The following is a 15560-nucleotide window of genomic DNA, read 5'->3' as shown; positions in this document are numbered from 1 at the left end:
TCACAGTTCAGAAGGAACAGTTTCGCAACTCATGTGACAGTTGCCACTAGACCTAAACCGACTCCACACCTCAATAAGTTTGTGAACACCTCCTGTCTTTACTGTACAAGTGAACATGCATTGGAGGACTGTCCAATACTGGAAAATAAGGCACACAGGGAAAAGCTTGACTTTCTAAAAGAAAAAGGCCTGTGTTTTGGTTGCCTGTGCACAGGGCACCTGAGCAAGAGTTGCGACAGGCGCATCACGTGCTCTTACTGCAACAAGACGCATCCCAAAGTGCTACATATTGACAGGAGACATCTGGAAAGTGGAGAAAATAGCCAACTTCCAAAGGTAAAAGCAGATATTTGCACTACATCATCAACTTGTGGCCATACAGGGGCTGGCAAATATGGAATTTTACCCATCCTGCCCGTTCAAGTGAAGTACTCAAACGGCAGCAAGATAGTCCAGACATATGCTTTCCTAGATCCAGGAAGCACATGGACCTTCTGTTCTGAACATTTGGTGAACAGGCTGAACACAGAAGGCCGAAAAACAAAAATCCACTTGCGCACCTTGGGGCACAGTAAGGTGGTCCCGAGCAGTGGTCTGGAAATCTCTCAGCTTACTTGTAGTAAGTTTTTTTCAGCTTCCTGATGTCTTCACTCAAAGGCAGATGCCCGTGTACACTAACAATCTGATTGGTGAGGCAGAACTTGATAAGTGGCCTTACCTCCAAGGCATTAAAATTCCTCGGATAACTGCCAACGTGGACCTGTTAATTGGTACCAACGCCTCAAAGTGAATGGAACCACGGGAGGTGATTAACAGCCACGGAGATGGACCTTATGCTGTCAGAACCCTATTGGGGTGGGTGATTAATGGGCCATTACAAGGCAATGACACGCCCCACAGTTACTGTTAACAGTTTGGAGGAACCACCTATGAACCAGTACATGCATGATTTCAATGAGCAGGGATCCAAAGATCAAAAGGATATGTCAAAAAACGAAAAGAAGCCCAAGATAGAGAAGCCCAGCAGGAAGACACCAAAAAGAAAACGGAGCGCAGATGACAGTGACGGTGAAAGAAAAGTCGGTCGAATGCGAACAATACGCCAGGCAGTCTCCAAGGCCGTGTCGAAACAGCGGGAAATCCTTCTGGGTGACGGAGGCCGTGAGGATGAAGAGCAGGATGACCCAGAGGAAGCTTACCTGGATCCTGATGAGTCTGGCAGTGATGAAGACTTCATGGTGGAAGATGACGAGGACAGCGACTATGGCAAGTCCAAAAAGAGAAGAGTTCCCCGAAAGAGGAGGAAGAAAACGACCCCGAGAGTCCTTTGGGAGAAGAAGAGGAGGAAACTGAGAAGAAAAAAAAGCTCTCCTACCCCCAAGGTGACGAAGAAAGCTGATGGCCAGGAGTAGGAAAAGAAGACAGCTACAGTCTACATGTACTGTTGGTAATAGATCACCTGTATTGGATGTGCATAAGGAAATGGAGGCAGAGTCAATATATCGCTGACCTTTTTTGGAACAGGTGGTTTCACGAATATTTACCGTTGCTACAAGAGCGACAAAAGTGGACAAATGAAAAAAGTTTGTCTGCAAACAAAAAGGATTATCATCTGTTACAAAGATATGCCTTCTAGGTGAAGGTATTGAGTAAATTAACTGCATTATTGCAAAAGGGAACATGAAAACCAAAAAAACAGGTGTTTGTTTTTGGTATTATGGCTCTATTTTTGTTTCATTGATTCCAAATTAAATCGCTCTGTTCGTCACGCCAGCAGCAATTAGGGGCTGGTGTGTTAGAGCCAAATACACTTTCTGTCTGTCAAATTGATGACGTCACTCAAGGGGTTGGCTCCAAGGCCAAGTGCCTGGATATTTAGGGAGGAGTCAGGATCTTGCCCAGGTGTTGCTGAGTAGAGGCGCAACAGTTTTTGACTGTGCCAGGCTAGTGTTTGTTTGCTCCCGTGTATTTTCCGTTTTTGAACAAAGTGTGTTATATAATTGTGACTTTATGTTAGTAAATATTTTGGTTAAACATGGACACAATTCTGGGCCTCAATTATTAGCCGGTTGCACACGTCTGAACTAGCTTCATTTATATTCGGCAACCAGTAGCAGTAAAAGTATAGGACTTTACCGCTACAGGGGTTTTGGATATTAATTATGAAATGTTGTTCCTAGATTACATCCATGCTAATAAAAAAAAACTGCAATGATGTATATTACAGACAAAAAGTTACACACTTTATCCCATGCCTGTGCAACAGCAAACATCTGGGCCCCTGTAGAGGGGGTCCAGACTGAGGCCAAAGGAAACAAACCTCATAGCCATACCACACATAAACATGTGTGTAAGAGGGAAACGTCAAAGAACACAAAGGACATTAAAGACTTTAAAAGATGAGAGCTGATGCAACCAGACGCAAAAGTAAAACAACAACAAAAAACAAACATATACACTCTGTGGTGTTCCACGCCAACGTCTGCTGTGGTGGGGGGAGTATGGCCGGAGACAGGAGCAGACCCAACAAAGCAACCAAGAGAGCCAAGTCCGCATGGATGAACGAGGATAGATAGAAGGATAGTACTTTATTGATTCCTTCAGTAGAGTTCCCTCAGGAAAATTAAAAATGCCAGCAGCAGTGTACAGAACTGAGGTCAAATTTAAAAAGTAAATCATAAATAAGAAGGGCATGTGTTATTGTTTTGCATCCCCTGTCATCCTCGTACAGGGGTGTCCAAAGTGCGGCCCGGGGGCCATTTGCGGCCCACGGGTAATTTTGTAATGGCCAAAGCAAATTCTAAAAATACAATAAAAAAAAAAAAAGTGCTATTAAAGAGCAAACAGGTGAAATGTGACAAGAAAATGTTGCAATGTTTACTCTAATAACACAAAGCTGCCATCTAGGCTGTTGTTTACTAAAAAAATAACAATAAATCAAAATCAATGTCATTATGGATTATTGACCTATTCAAGGCTCCAACGACGCCACATTAAATATTCCACTTTGAGATATTTTTTGGGGAAAATGTTGCATATTTTGTGTTTTCCATATAAAAAAGAAAAAACATAAACACCAATAATATATATATATATATAATTGATGGATGGATCTGAAGTTCATCTGAAGATGATTGTGTTTAAAGTTAACAGTAAAAAAATATATATTTTGTTATTTCTAATGAGTAGGACACTTTTGGATCTCCAATAATTTCAGTAGGATTTTTCTTTTGTGTCATTGCTAAAAAATAAAAATAAATTAAAATCAATGTTTTTATGTGTTGAATTTTTTAAGGCTCCAATTATTATATAATCTCAAATATTCCTCTTTAAAATTCTATTGGGGGAAACTATTGCATATTTTGTGTTTTTTTCCCATAACAAAACAGGGTTTTCTTTGACAAAAAGGGCATACAACTTAAATCTTTGAAAAGGTTGACAGATGGACCTAATGTTGATCTACAGATTTAAACCTGGAATAATAATAATACAAAATAATGACACATTTTAAATATTTTTCTGACCAAAATCCTTTGGGGTCCCTGGGATGAAGCCTGAGTGGAGGCCTAAATGTATATTTTTATACATATATTGAATATGTTATATAGCAAAGTAAAAGTTGTGTTTCTTATCTAAGTAAATGTAACTCGTTACTACTCACCTACGTGGATAAGTGTGTTCACCTTTGACAGGTACGACAAAATAAAAATAAAAATAAAAATGATCACCATCAAGTTCAATGTTTGGCTTTACCGTGTCTACTTTTACTTTCACTTTCTTTGATATTCTGCCAGCAGAAGCGTCTGCCTCACACTTTTCCCCCACGTTCAGCACTTTGGCCACAGCGAGTCCATCTCATGAAGGCTTTCTGCTGACTTTTTTACTCAGGATGAAACTTCCTGATGCAACCCTGGCCGGGAATCGAACCCATGCGAGGCAGATGCGTGTCCCGTTACCCCAGCAGGGACGCCTCACGCTTGGGAGACATAACGGAGGTGAAAGTTAAGACGTGAAATAAAAAGAAGTGAGGATGTCCTGCGGTGTAGCGACTTTATGTCTATCAATCATTATTTGTATTGATGCTTTCTTGAGAGGACTACAATACGATCACTGATCGGATGTTCCAGCCCTGTCATTACTTTTAACTCTCAATCTCACCTTCATTCCTCTTTCTTTCTTTTCTTTCCAAGTTTGGCGGCCAACTTGACACACCTTTTTGTTGTCAAGTCACGTGATTTCCCAGAAAAGCCACACAAGCATTTACCTGACGTGGCCACAAGGGGCGCTCTCTAGTGAGTCCAGTAGAAGACTTCTTGTCAGTTGACTGCTGCCACTTTTCTGTGCAGAATAGCGTTTCGTTTTCTCTCCTCACTGTGACGTCACAGAATGCTGACTCCTCATTGGCTCAGGTGGAGTATTATAAAAAGAGCCTCGACAGTTCCTGGTTCATTTTTCCTGTTTGCGAGTCAAGCGAGTGTTCGTCACTTTTGTCTTTCTCTGCGGGATTAAAAGTGGCAAACATCTTTTTGTTTCGCGCTGACATCATGAACTTGTTTTTATTCTTTCTTCTGGTCGTGCAAATGCACAGCGTGACGCCTGGTAAGTCCTTTTTATAAGTTTATTAATATTTTATTCATAAATCCTCTTTGTGCCTTCACTTATTTGACTTCTGAGAGTTTCTGTTACTTATTAATTAATTAATTGTTGTATTATTCAAGCCCTTTTTTACTTAATCCTGGTTATTTTTAAACATATTTTATTGTTTTCCCTTTTTCTAAGTCAAATTCAAATGTTCCAAAAAGGTTACAGAAGCTGAGAAATCCATTTAAGCTCTTTATTGATTTTGACTTCAGTGTTTCTTGTTCAAAGACTTATTTTTTCCAAGGCTTGTAAGAACGAACACAAATCTTCAAACACGGAAGTGTCAGAAACTAATCAAGTGTAGTAACATCACCCCGCCACAAGATGTCAGTAAGAGTCGACATCAAATGGGCAGAACAGGTTGTGTTCAACTCTGTTGTACTTTTTATTCAGCCTCCATTGTAGAAAATATATGTTTATTTTCAAAATGTTCAAACTGTCAACAGATGTTAGTAATATTATTAATGTGTTGTATTTGTCATAGAACATGTGAGTCTTGACTGTGATATCTAGCAGTGTTTGATGTTCACTTTAAGACCCGACTGAAGACGGAAGGAGCTAAAATATTCACAGTGCAAGATTGTTGAACATGAAACAAAATAATAAAAAGTCATCCTGTTGTTGTTTTCTTCTTTCAGTGATTCACACGCTGCAGTATTTCCTCACTGCGTCCTCTCAAGTTCCAAACTTCCCAGAGTATGTGATTGTTGGTTATGTTGATGGAGTTCAGATTTCTCACTATGACAGCAACAGCAGGAAAGCAGAAGCCAAACAGGACTGGATGAACAAAATCACAGCAGAGGATCCAAAATACTGGCAGATACAAACAGAGATCAGTGTTGGTAATGAGTTGAGGGACAAACACAACCTTGAAGTTCTTAAGAAGCGTTTCAACCAAACTAGAGGTTTGTTTATGTTGAACTTTCTACTACTTAAATGTATTTGATGTACTCTTTTTATACTGTAGTAAACACACATTACTGCACTGATACTTGTCTCTGTCCATCCCAAAATAACCTACACTAATACTGTGTGTGTGTGTGTGTGTGTGTGTGTGTGTGTGTGTGTGTGTGTGTGTGTGTGTGTGTGTCACTCTGCTTTACAACACTGTGTGTGTCTCAGGTGTTCACATTCTCCAGTTGATGACTGGATGTGAATGGAATGATGAGACTGATGAAGTTAAAGGTTGGGATCAGCAAGGTTATGATGGAGAAGATTTCATATCGTTGGACATGAAGACATGGACATTTACTGCAGCAAAACAACAAGCTTTCCCCGACAAACTCAAGTGGGACCAGGACAAACATCTACTAGAATACTATAAGTTTTACTACACTGAGATATGTCCTTCTTACTTGAAGAAGTATGTGAACAATGGGAAGGAGGTCCTAATGAGAACAGGTAGAAACACAACATGTACTTTCACCTTTTAACTTGTTAGCACTCCCCCTATAGGAACATTACTGACATTACACCCTGTCTCTTTATACTCTTCTCTCTTTCTCTCACCTTCTCTCCATCTTTACCTTCGTTCTAACCTTCTCTCCATCTTTACCTCCATTTACACCTTCTCTCCATCTTTATCTCCATTTTCCCTTCTTCTCCATCTTTACCTCCATCCTCACATTCTCTCCATCTTAACATGTGTTTTCATCTTCTCTCCATCTTTACCTCCATCTACATCTTCTCTCCGTCTTTACCTCCATCCACACCTTCTCTCCATATTTACCTCCATCCTCACTTTCTCTCCATCTTTACCTCCATCTACACCTTCCCTCCATCTTTACCTCTGTCCACTCTTTCTCTCCATCCACACCTTCTCTCCATATTTACCTCCGTTCTCTCCTTTTCCCTCCATCTTTACCTCCATCCTCACGTTCTCTCCATCTTTACCACTGTCCACTCTTACTTTCCATCTTTACGCCCATCTACACCTTCTCTCCATCTTTATCTCATTCTCTCCATCTTTACCTCATTCTCTCCTTCTCTCCATCTTTACCTCCATCCACACCTCATCTCCATATTTACCTCCGTTCTCTCCTTTTCCCTCCATCTCTACCTCCATTCTCTCCATCTTTACCTCTGTTCTCCCCTTCTCTCCATCTTTACTTTCATCCTCATCTTCTCTCCATCTTTACTTTCATCCTCATCTTCTCTCCATCTTTACCTCCCTCTAAACCTCTCCATCTTTACTTCTGTTCTCACCTTCTTTCCATCTTTACCTCCATCCACACCTTCACTCCATCTTTACCTCTTTTCTCCATCTTTACCTCCATCCACACGTTCTCTCCATATTTACCTTTGTTCTCACTTTTTCTCCATTTTTACCTCCGTAATTACATTCTCTCCATCTTTACTTTAATCCACACCTTTTCTCCATCTTCTCTCCATCTTTACCTCCATCCCCACCTTCTTTCCATCTACACCTTCTCCTCATCTTTACCTCCATCCACACCTTCTCCTCATCTTTACCTCCATCCACACCTTCTCTCCATCCACACCTTCTCCCCACGTTGTCCTGTGTTCACACGTGACATCACTTCCTGTGCAGAGCTTCCAGAGGTGTTCCTGCTCCAGAAGACGCCGTCCTCTCCGGTCAGCTGCATGGCGACAGGTTTCTACCCCGACGGTGCCGACCTGTTTTGGAGGAAAGACGGCGAGCAGATCTTCGAGGACGTGGAGCACGGAGAGATACTCCCCAACCACGACGGAACCTTCCAGATGTCGGTGGCGCTGAAAGTGGAGGTGACGGCCGACGTGGAGGGCAAGTACGAATGTGTGTTTCAGCTGTCAGGCGTCAAGGAGGACTTGGTCACCAAGCTGGAGAGAAGAAGCATCCTGAGCAACGCAAGCCATGAAGGTGAGAAAGACACATTTAGTTGGAGATGTTTCCCATCACAAGTCCACCTGTCACCATTATTGATCCATGTCACCATGACAACGCTTGACGTCTGCATGCAAAGTAGTCATGAAGGTTTCCTCTTCATGCTTTGTCACTCCACTTGTGCTTTTTTGCTCTCCACAGACAACTTGAGCGTCGCCCTCGCTGCCACGGCGGCGGTCCTCGCTGTGGCGGCCATCATCATCATCATCATCATCATGGTCATGGTCAGGCGTCACAGAAACAGACAAGGTGAGGGACGCCAATGTCCTCTGTCTTCTTCTTCTCGGTGCACTCGGTCCAGGCCGTGAGTTGATGCTTTCATCCGGGCTGCAAAGGTGCGGCCATCTTTTAGTTGCCTTCCAGCCAAACACTCAAAGATCCACAGAGACAGAGCGCACACTCTCACGTAGAAACACGGCGTGACGTGAGGGGAAAAGTCCACTTCACCTTGTTTCTCTTTCATTTCAGCCCAGTACGATCCAGCTGGTAAGTAAAACATCTTTTCTTTGAGCCGCAAGAAACAAAGCCGTGGTGAAGCGTCACTCACATGGAGGTCTGATGTGGACCTTTGTTACAAGTTTAGCCGGAAAAGCCCAACTGGAGCTGACTCCTTCACAATAAAAGTCCCTCCTGTGAGCACACGCAATACAAAGTCTGGCATATCTCACTTTTGACAGGAGTCCTCATGATGAGGATCAGCCAAATGAGACATCAAGTGTGCTGACTCGTCATGTTTCCAAGTCACACCTCAAAGATCTGATGTGAGTGACGAGGCACCTTCTGGATGTTCTTCCTTCACCGTTTGCGTTTGTCCCGCAGCTCGCCACGGCGGCGTGGAGCTCGACGAGAACGTGCAGGCGGCTGAAGGCTGAGTAAGCTCACATGGACTGTCTGCACCTCCAAATGTTCTTGTGTGAAGATGATGTTCAACTTGGATTCACCTGCTTCTGTCGGGAATGTGCTGAGTGGTCTTCTTCCTCCAGGATGCTTTGTGCACTGGAACACAGGGAGATGTCTCCATCGCTGAGGGACGTCATCACACTCGGAGATGAGATGGAGATGTGCTTTGTTCTTCGTCCGACTGCTCCTCACGCTATTCCATGTATTCTTCTTTGGCCGTTAAAAGACTTTCAAGATCAAACGTTGGTGGCTGTAAAATCGCACGTTTCATGGCCTTGACGTCATGACGAGGATTTCTTCTTTTCTTTCAATGGCCGCTGCTTATGATCAATATCACATTGTGTCACATCTCTGTCAATAAATCCGTTTTTTCTCCACTCGCCTCGCACTGCTTTCTTGGGGACCAGGAAGAGTCTCAGTCATAAAAATGGTAGAAGTAGGTCATTTTTGTTTGTTTTTACTTTTTCATTCAACACTTAAATCCCTTGATCAATTTCAGGTTTATCCGTCCTTATCAGTCTTTTTTTTTTCATAATTTACGCCATTTTTGTCAAAACCTTGTTTTGTTATGGCAAAAGCACAAAATAATAATTTTCACTCAACGTAATTGCAATCTTAAATATGTCAATAATTCATAACATCATCGATTTTAATTCATTATTTTTTTTGAGCAATGACAATTAAAACTTGTCCCACTGAAATTATTAGGATCCAAACGGGCCCCACTCATAAAAATAAGTCAAACATTTTTTTTTTTACTTTCAACACTTAAGTCCCTCGATAAATTTCAGATCCATCCCTCGTTTCTGTGACGACCTGTCACGTCAGGTGTCACGCGGTCTGTTTGCGTTTGTGTTTATCTCCTAGTCAGCGCTCTTATTTTGGTCCCACTTCCTGTTTGTCTCCCTGAGCCCTTTTCCCTCCTCACCTGTCGCTGATTGGCAGCCTGGCCACACCTGGTCATGGGGTGAGGGTGATGGGTCAAATGCAGAGGAAAATCTCACCACACCTAGTGTGTGTGTGACAATCATTGGTACTTTTACTTTAATCAACTGGCTTCTATTTATGCCTGCCTCGCCCTCCAGTCAGGGCTCAAGGATCGTTTCTTTGGTTTTTCTGTATGCTGCTTATGCTTCTGTGCACTTCCCTGCTGCACCTCCTTGTGCTCCCTGTGGGAATTAAAAGACTCTCACCCGCACGTCGTCCTCCTGTCTCCTGCATCTTGGGGTCACAACTAGAGCAGCCATGCAAGTACGTGACAGCTTCTTCATTTCTGTTTTTTTCTCCCTATTAGTCAAAAACCCTTTTTTTAGTAGGATAAACACAAAATATCCTATAAAAATACCCTTTAGTCAAATTTTGTAAGTGACGTAATTGGAGCCATGACTAGTTTAAATAATTTGTAACAACATTGAGTTTGATTCATTATTATTTTTGAGCAATGGCAGCTTTAAAGAGAAAACAACCTGCATGGCAGCTTTATTAGACTCAACAATGCAACTTTTCTTTGTTCCATTTCACATGTTTTCACCTCTTTTATTCCACTATTTAGTTTTTTTATACACTATCTGTAGAATGTGTCGTGTATGAGCTTATATGGGACATAATGTATAATATTTCTAATTCCTTATTTCTTTTTCATGCCTTTTTAATCTGAGTCTTTCAAGCAAAAGCGTTCCAAAAATCAGCAAACCCGCCTTTCTTCTTCCCCCGTCAAAAGTAGGTGAATCCACAAATATAAATAACTACAGACCGATTTCCAAATTGGGTTAATGTTGAATGTCCAATCCAAGATGGCCGACAGGACTGTCTTTTGTTTGTCTGCTTGTCAAAGTGGTCTGAATTTCTATGTGTTTTAGTCTCTTTTTTTAGCCGATTGAAGTAAATTGCACTAGTTTTAAGCGTAACAATTGATGAATGAAGGCTTACTTCCAAAAAGTGGTATTTCTGACTGCTTTTGTTGGATTTGGAAATCTGGAGGCCTCTGACCTGCAGAAGCCGGGGGATGTTTTGCTAGCTGAAATTTTGGCCTTCCATCTGCCACAGTCTGGATCTATACTAGTCTCAGCTTGGCCTTCCACTACCTACAGTCTGAGTCGACTGGCTTCATCTTGGCCTTCCGTCTTCCACGGCCTGGATCCATCTTAGCCTCAGACTGACTAAAGCTGGGCCTCTGCTAGCCTTAGCTTGGTCTTCCAACTCTTGTAGCTTGGACATCTGAACTTTGATTATTGGACCTGGGTAGGTAGTAAAACAATTTAACAATGACTTTGACAAAAGCTCTCTATTTAATATTAATGCTTTTTCCTGGACTTGTTTTCTGCAATTGTAGTGGGGTACCTGACCAGGTGCTCCACCAACCTTTAACTCTACCAAACGCAATAACAATCACCTGGTCCTTTGAAACTACAGCATTTACACAAAGGTTATTGATATCCACATGTGGGTCAGTGCTAAATAATTCTAACCAGCTTCAGTTATGGTGTATTTCTGTGCTAAACAGATGGTTTTCTCCTTCTGATATTACTCATTTTGATATTGTGAAGCCAAATAATGTTGTCATGAGGTCACCTTGCCATATGAAACGGAACATCTTTATATTGTTCTTACTTCTGCTATCAGGCAATGTGCAACCAAATCCAGGCCCAGCTTTATACAACATCAGTACTCCTGATGAACTTAGAGCTAGCCCATAGCAAAGCAAAATTGAAGATGAGATCTCATATATGTCTTATATATATCTCCTAGACATAAAAGAGCACTAATCGAGACCAAAGTAGATTTCTCATTCTTCTCAAATGTAGCTCCTGAGAAATAAAGCTCGCAGTGAGCACTGTGAGAAATCTCAAAGTTGTCTAACAGTTATCTCTTTTTCCGATTTCAACAAAGACCAAAATGAGAGATGAATGAGCTGGTCTCCAATATGTCTCAATAATGACTCAGTGAGAGATACACATGGTTTTGTTTCTCACTACTCACTGTTTGAGTTCTCAGATGTCTCTTTGCTATTTCGGCAAAAAGACAATCAATGAGTATTGGTTTCAATATGTCTCAATGATGTCTGAGTGAGAGATATACTTGGTTTTGTCTCTCACTGCTCACTATTTGAGTTGTTATATACCCGTTTTCTGGCTTGGAAAAAATAATTTCAAAAATGCATTTTAATTGACACAGTTTAATTATACCTCAATCATACTCCAGTTTATCTCACGCTAACATTTGGAGAAAATAATTAATTCAGGCAATATGGATATATGGTCTGTAATCTAAATGGTTTATTTAAATAATTTTCTACTTAATTTGTTGATTTCTTATCCGCACGCCATGTACAGTAACTCAGTGACTACAATTGTGAGATTTAAAACTGAACCCAAACAATACTGATATGATCACAAGACACTTTTTAAGAGCTTTTAACATTTGTGAACTTTCTAGAGCAGTGGTTCTCAAACTCTTTTAACAAGGTACCACTTCAGAAGATATTTGGCTCTCCAACCACCATTATAAGGACTAATATTAAAATACAGTAGCATAGTAGGCCTATGTATTCATTAAAACAAGACAGTGGTTTTATTAAACAAGTAAATTTAATAAATTGGCCACTGAAATATTACACACAATGCAAAAACATAATCAACAATGATACTCCATATACAGTACATATTTACAGACTTTTACAGCATCCACGGCAACATCACATCAGTGTGTATTTTCAGAGCATTTATAACAAGGATCACAAATTTGATTTGTGGCATTTTAGGCCAGTTCAGTTCTTAATTATCTAAAACTTTTCAAGTGTATTGGGGAAATGAACTGCAAACACAATGCCAGGCATAGATGTGAAGTCAAGGAAAACAACTTTACCCAATATGTCATCCAAGGATACTACTGTACTGGCAGAAGTTTCCAATAGGGGAATAACATAACTGCATGTCTCATATGTTACACTATCTTGCAGCAAAGAAAAACCTGCATGTTTAAATTCACGAACAAGGGCCCATTTGGCACATGAATGTGCTACGGTAAACAAGAAATCAATCTGTACATACTTTAAAAAAAAGGATGAGAATCTTTCTTCTGACACACTAGTCCCACAAAACAGGCATTTTATTTGTTTACTTTCGATTGGCCCAAAACAATTACTGGGGGATTTATGTAATATAATAAGCGATGATGCAGAGTGGGATAAAAAAAGTTTTTGAACTTCTGCACACTGTTTAAGCAGTCTGTGTTCAGACTATCGGGATAAAGCAACTTGAACATTTTGAGCATATCGCTTAGGGCCTTATCAGTGACTTTATGACAGTTTACATAACCCATGATGATCAGAAGGCACTCTGCCATGGCTTCTGATGCATTGTCATGTATTGGTTTGTCTGTTGTGTCCTTGAAATTTGACTCTTCTGCACACTCCTCACTCAAACTATCTTCAAATCCTTCATAAAACGTATGTCCGTCATTGTACATCCAATCTCCTATATCAGGGAGAGCTTCCTCAAATGATTGAGATGAATCATACTCAGCATCGACATGTAGTTTAGTTGTTAGGCCATCAGGAGGATCTGTGAGGGCTGTTCTGGAAAATGTTTTTCCATTGTCTTTGATAGTCAGAAGTAGAAATATTTTCATGTGCTGAAATTAAAATAGAATACAAATCATTAAAGGTTTTTTATACCATTTTGTCAAAAGGCAAAACGTATAACATCTCAGCATATCGCTCACATTCTTACACTCAAAAGTTTGTCATATTTTAGCAGGATTTGCTTCGTGACAAAATTCACAACAAAACAATAGTCAGACACAGAAGACGGTGGGTGTACCTGGCAGGTAGGGAGAGGCTTGATGTTCCAGAGTGGTACATCCTGCACGGTCACCTGAAGGTTGGATGTGTTCCATTTGAAGAGCAGTGTTTTGGGATCCTTCAGGAGGCACCGCCTCCTTCAGTGTTATTCTGCTGCTATCCCCTGACACAAAGAAGAGGAACCAAAAAACTCAAAAGACTAAGATTTAGTAAACACACAGCATCAAACCAAACCTATGAGAAAGGATCTTGACGAGGGATGCAACATTATTGTAAATATTACTTTATATTGGTTTCAAAATTCTCACAATAATGCCGTGATGTGTGACGCTATCAAACGAGAACTCCAGCGGGTGTGTTTTTTTCTGACAATATTAAGTGGGCTCATCTGAGAAGTAAACTCGATCTCCCATGATAACCCGCGTACTGTGGGACAACAAAGTTCAAACAGGGGACATTATATAGGGGTGAAAAAGTGGAAGTGTGCAGGAGTGACGGGAATGTTTGTGCTTCGGTGATCCGAGGAATTGTTGCTGTGAAATATTTCTGTGCCTATAACTGTCGTGCTTGTTTAACCTTAAATAAAGTCTGCATAATACAAGGTAAAGCTTGCCACGTTCATCCAGACCATTTCCAAGTCGGCCCAGAGCTGTTGCACCTCACCAAAGGAAATGTGGACATGCACAAAATAAGAAATTTGCCGACACTTCACACCACAATGTCTACAATAAGTTAAGGAATATGAGTAATATATTAGAATGAGTTGTATTTTAGAACCATTATTTGGAAAATATCATTGATGTGAAACCAAGACGTAAGCAAGGGACAATATCCATTTGTGAGGTATTTATATGATTAAAAGTCAAATTATTAGTTAATTCTTAAGAATCAGTATTTTACAAACTAATACTAACATTTCCATTGCAAATGACAGTTTCTTAGGAAGTTAAAAGTAAAAAAAACACTAAACTAAACAGCAGTGATATAACAATACCAAAATGTCATATCACCGTTACTGTGACCAAAATGATCACTGTTTGCATTATAATCGCATTATTGTTGAATGTGCTAAAAATGTAATCAAACCCACAATAATACCAAGTTATATTAAAAAAAAAAACATACCAGACAAACACAGTATAGTTTCTTGGCTAAAGAAACATTATTGTTCTACATTAGTTACACTGCAAGTTTACTGTTAATGTCAGTTTAAAGACACATATTTGAAAGTTTTGTTTTTTGTTTGTTTTTGTGTGTTACTTGAAATTCTGGAATTCTGCACCATTCCTTTGCACCTAAAATACCTGTTTATAATAATAAATATGACTACAACATATGAACATTATGTTTGTGTTCAATTATAGTAAGTGTGTTTATCCTAAACATTCCTGCCACTTCATTTAACACCACCCATCTATCCATTTCCTACCGCTTATTCCCTTTGGAGTCGCGGGGGGCGCTGGTGCCTATCTCAGCTACAATCGGGCGGAAGGCGGTGTACACCCAGGACAAGTCCCCACCTCATCGCAGGGCCAACACAGATAGACAGACAACATTCACACTCACATTCACACACCAGGGACCATTTAGTGTTGCCAATTAACCTATCCCCAGGTGCATGTCTTTGGACTTTGACATTTTTGTAACAATATCTTATTGTGGCTTTAACACTGTGAGGATATCATACAGTGAAATGTTGATATTGTTACATCCCTAATCATGACCTGATGTTGCCTACCAGCCTTAACTTGAAGGTGAAAGATTCAAAAAACATTAATTACACATGCTGAGATTACTTATATTTCAAGTTTCATTCTTCATACGTACTACTGTAATCAGGGTAAAAGAAAGCAATATTTCCATGCTTGTTCCTGACAAACTGTGGACAGCTTTTTATCCTTCTATCTGGTCTGTAAATCTCAATCAGAACTAATCCATTTAAACAAAGAAAACGCGTATACATGTAACTTACTTAGCCATTGCTCATCAGTCTTCACATAGGTGGTTGCAGGACGGGATGACTGCAGCAAGAAAAATAAAATATCATATATCTGCTGCCAGTTTAATGCACCACAAAAATTCCAGTCTGCTTACCAGCTTTACAGTCCTTCTTGATCATTTATTTGAGTCGACTTCTTTACCAGTTCTTCTCCATCGTTTTCCAGGTTTTCATTTTGTCATTTCGACACTCCAATACTATGTAAATACAGACAAAGGTTGCTGGAATATACAGTGGAACTTCTTGTAAATGTAAAACTCTATATTATGTTGAAGCAGTGTATGTTCAGTAATTTATATTGTTCAACTTCAAATGTTCTCTGAACATTTACTTCT

The sequence above is a fragment of the Nerophis ophidion genome, linkage group LG04 (genome assembly GCF_033978795.1).
Source record: "Nerophis ophidion isolate RoL-2023_Sa linkage group LG04, RoL_Noph_v1.0, whole genome shotgun sequence".
In the NCBI taxonomy this organism is placed as follows: Eukaryota; Metazoa; Chordata; class Actinopteri; order Syngnathiformes; family Syngnathidae; genus Nerophis; species Nerophis ophidion.
The sequence above is the reverse complement of the archived record's forward strand: the minus strand, read 5'-3'. Positions refer to the sequence as shown.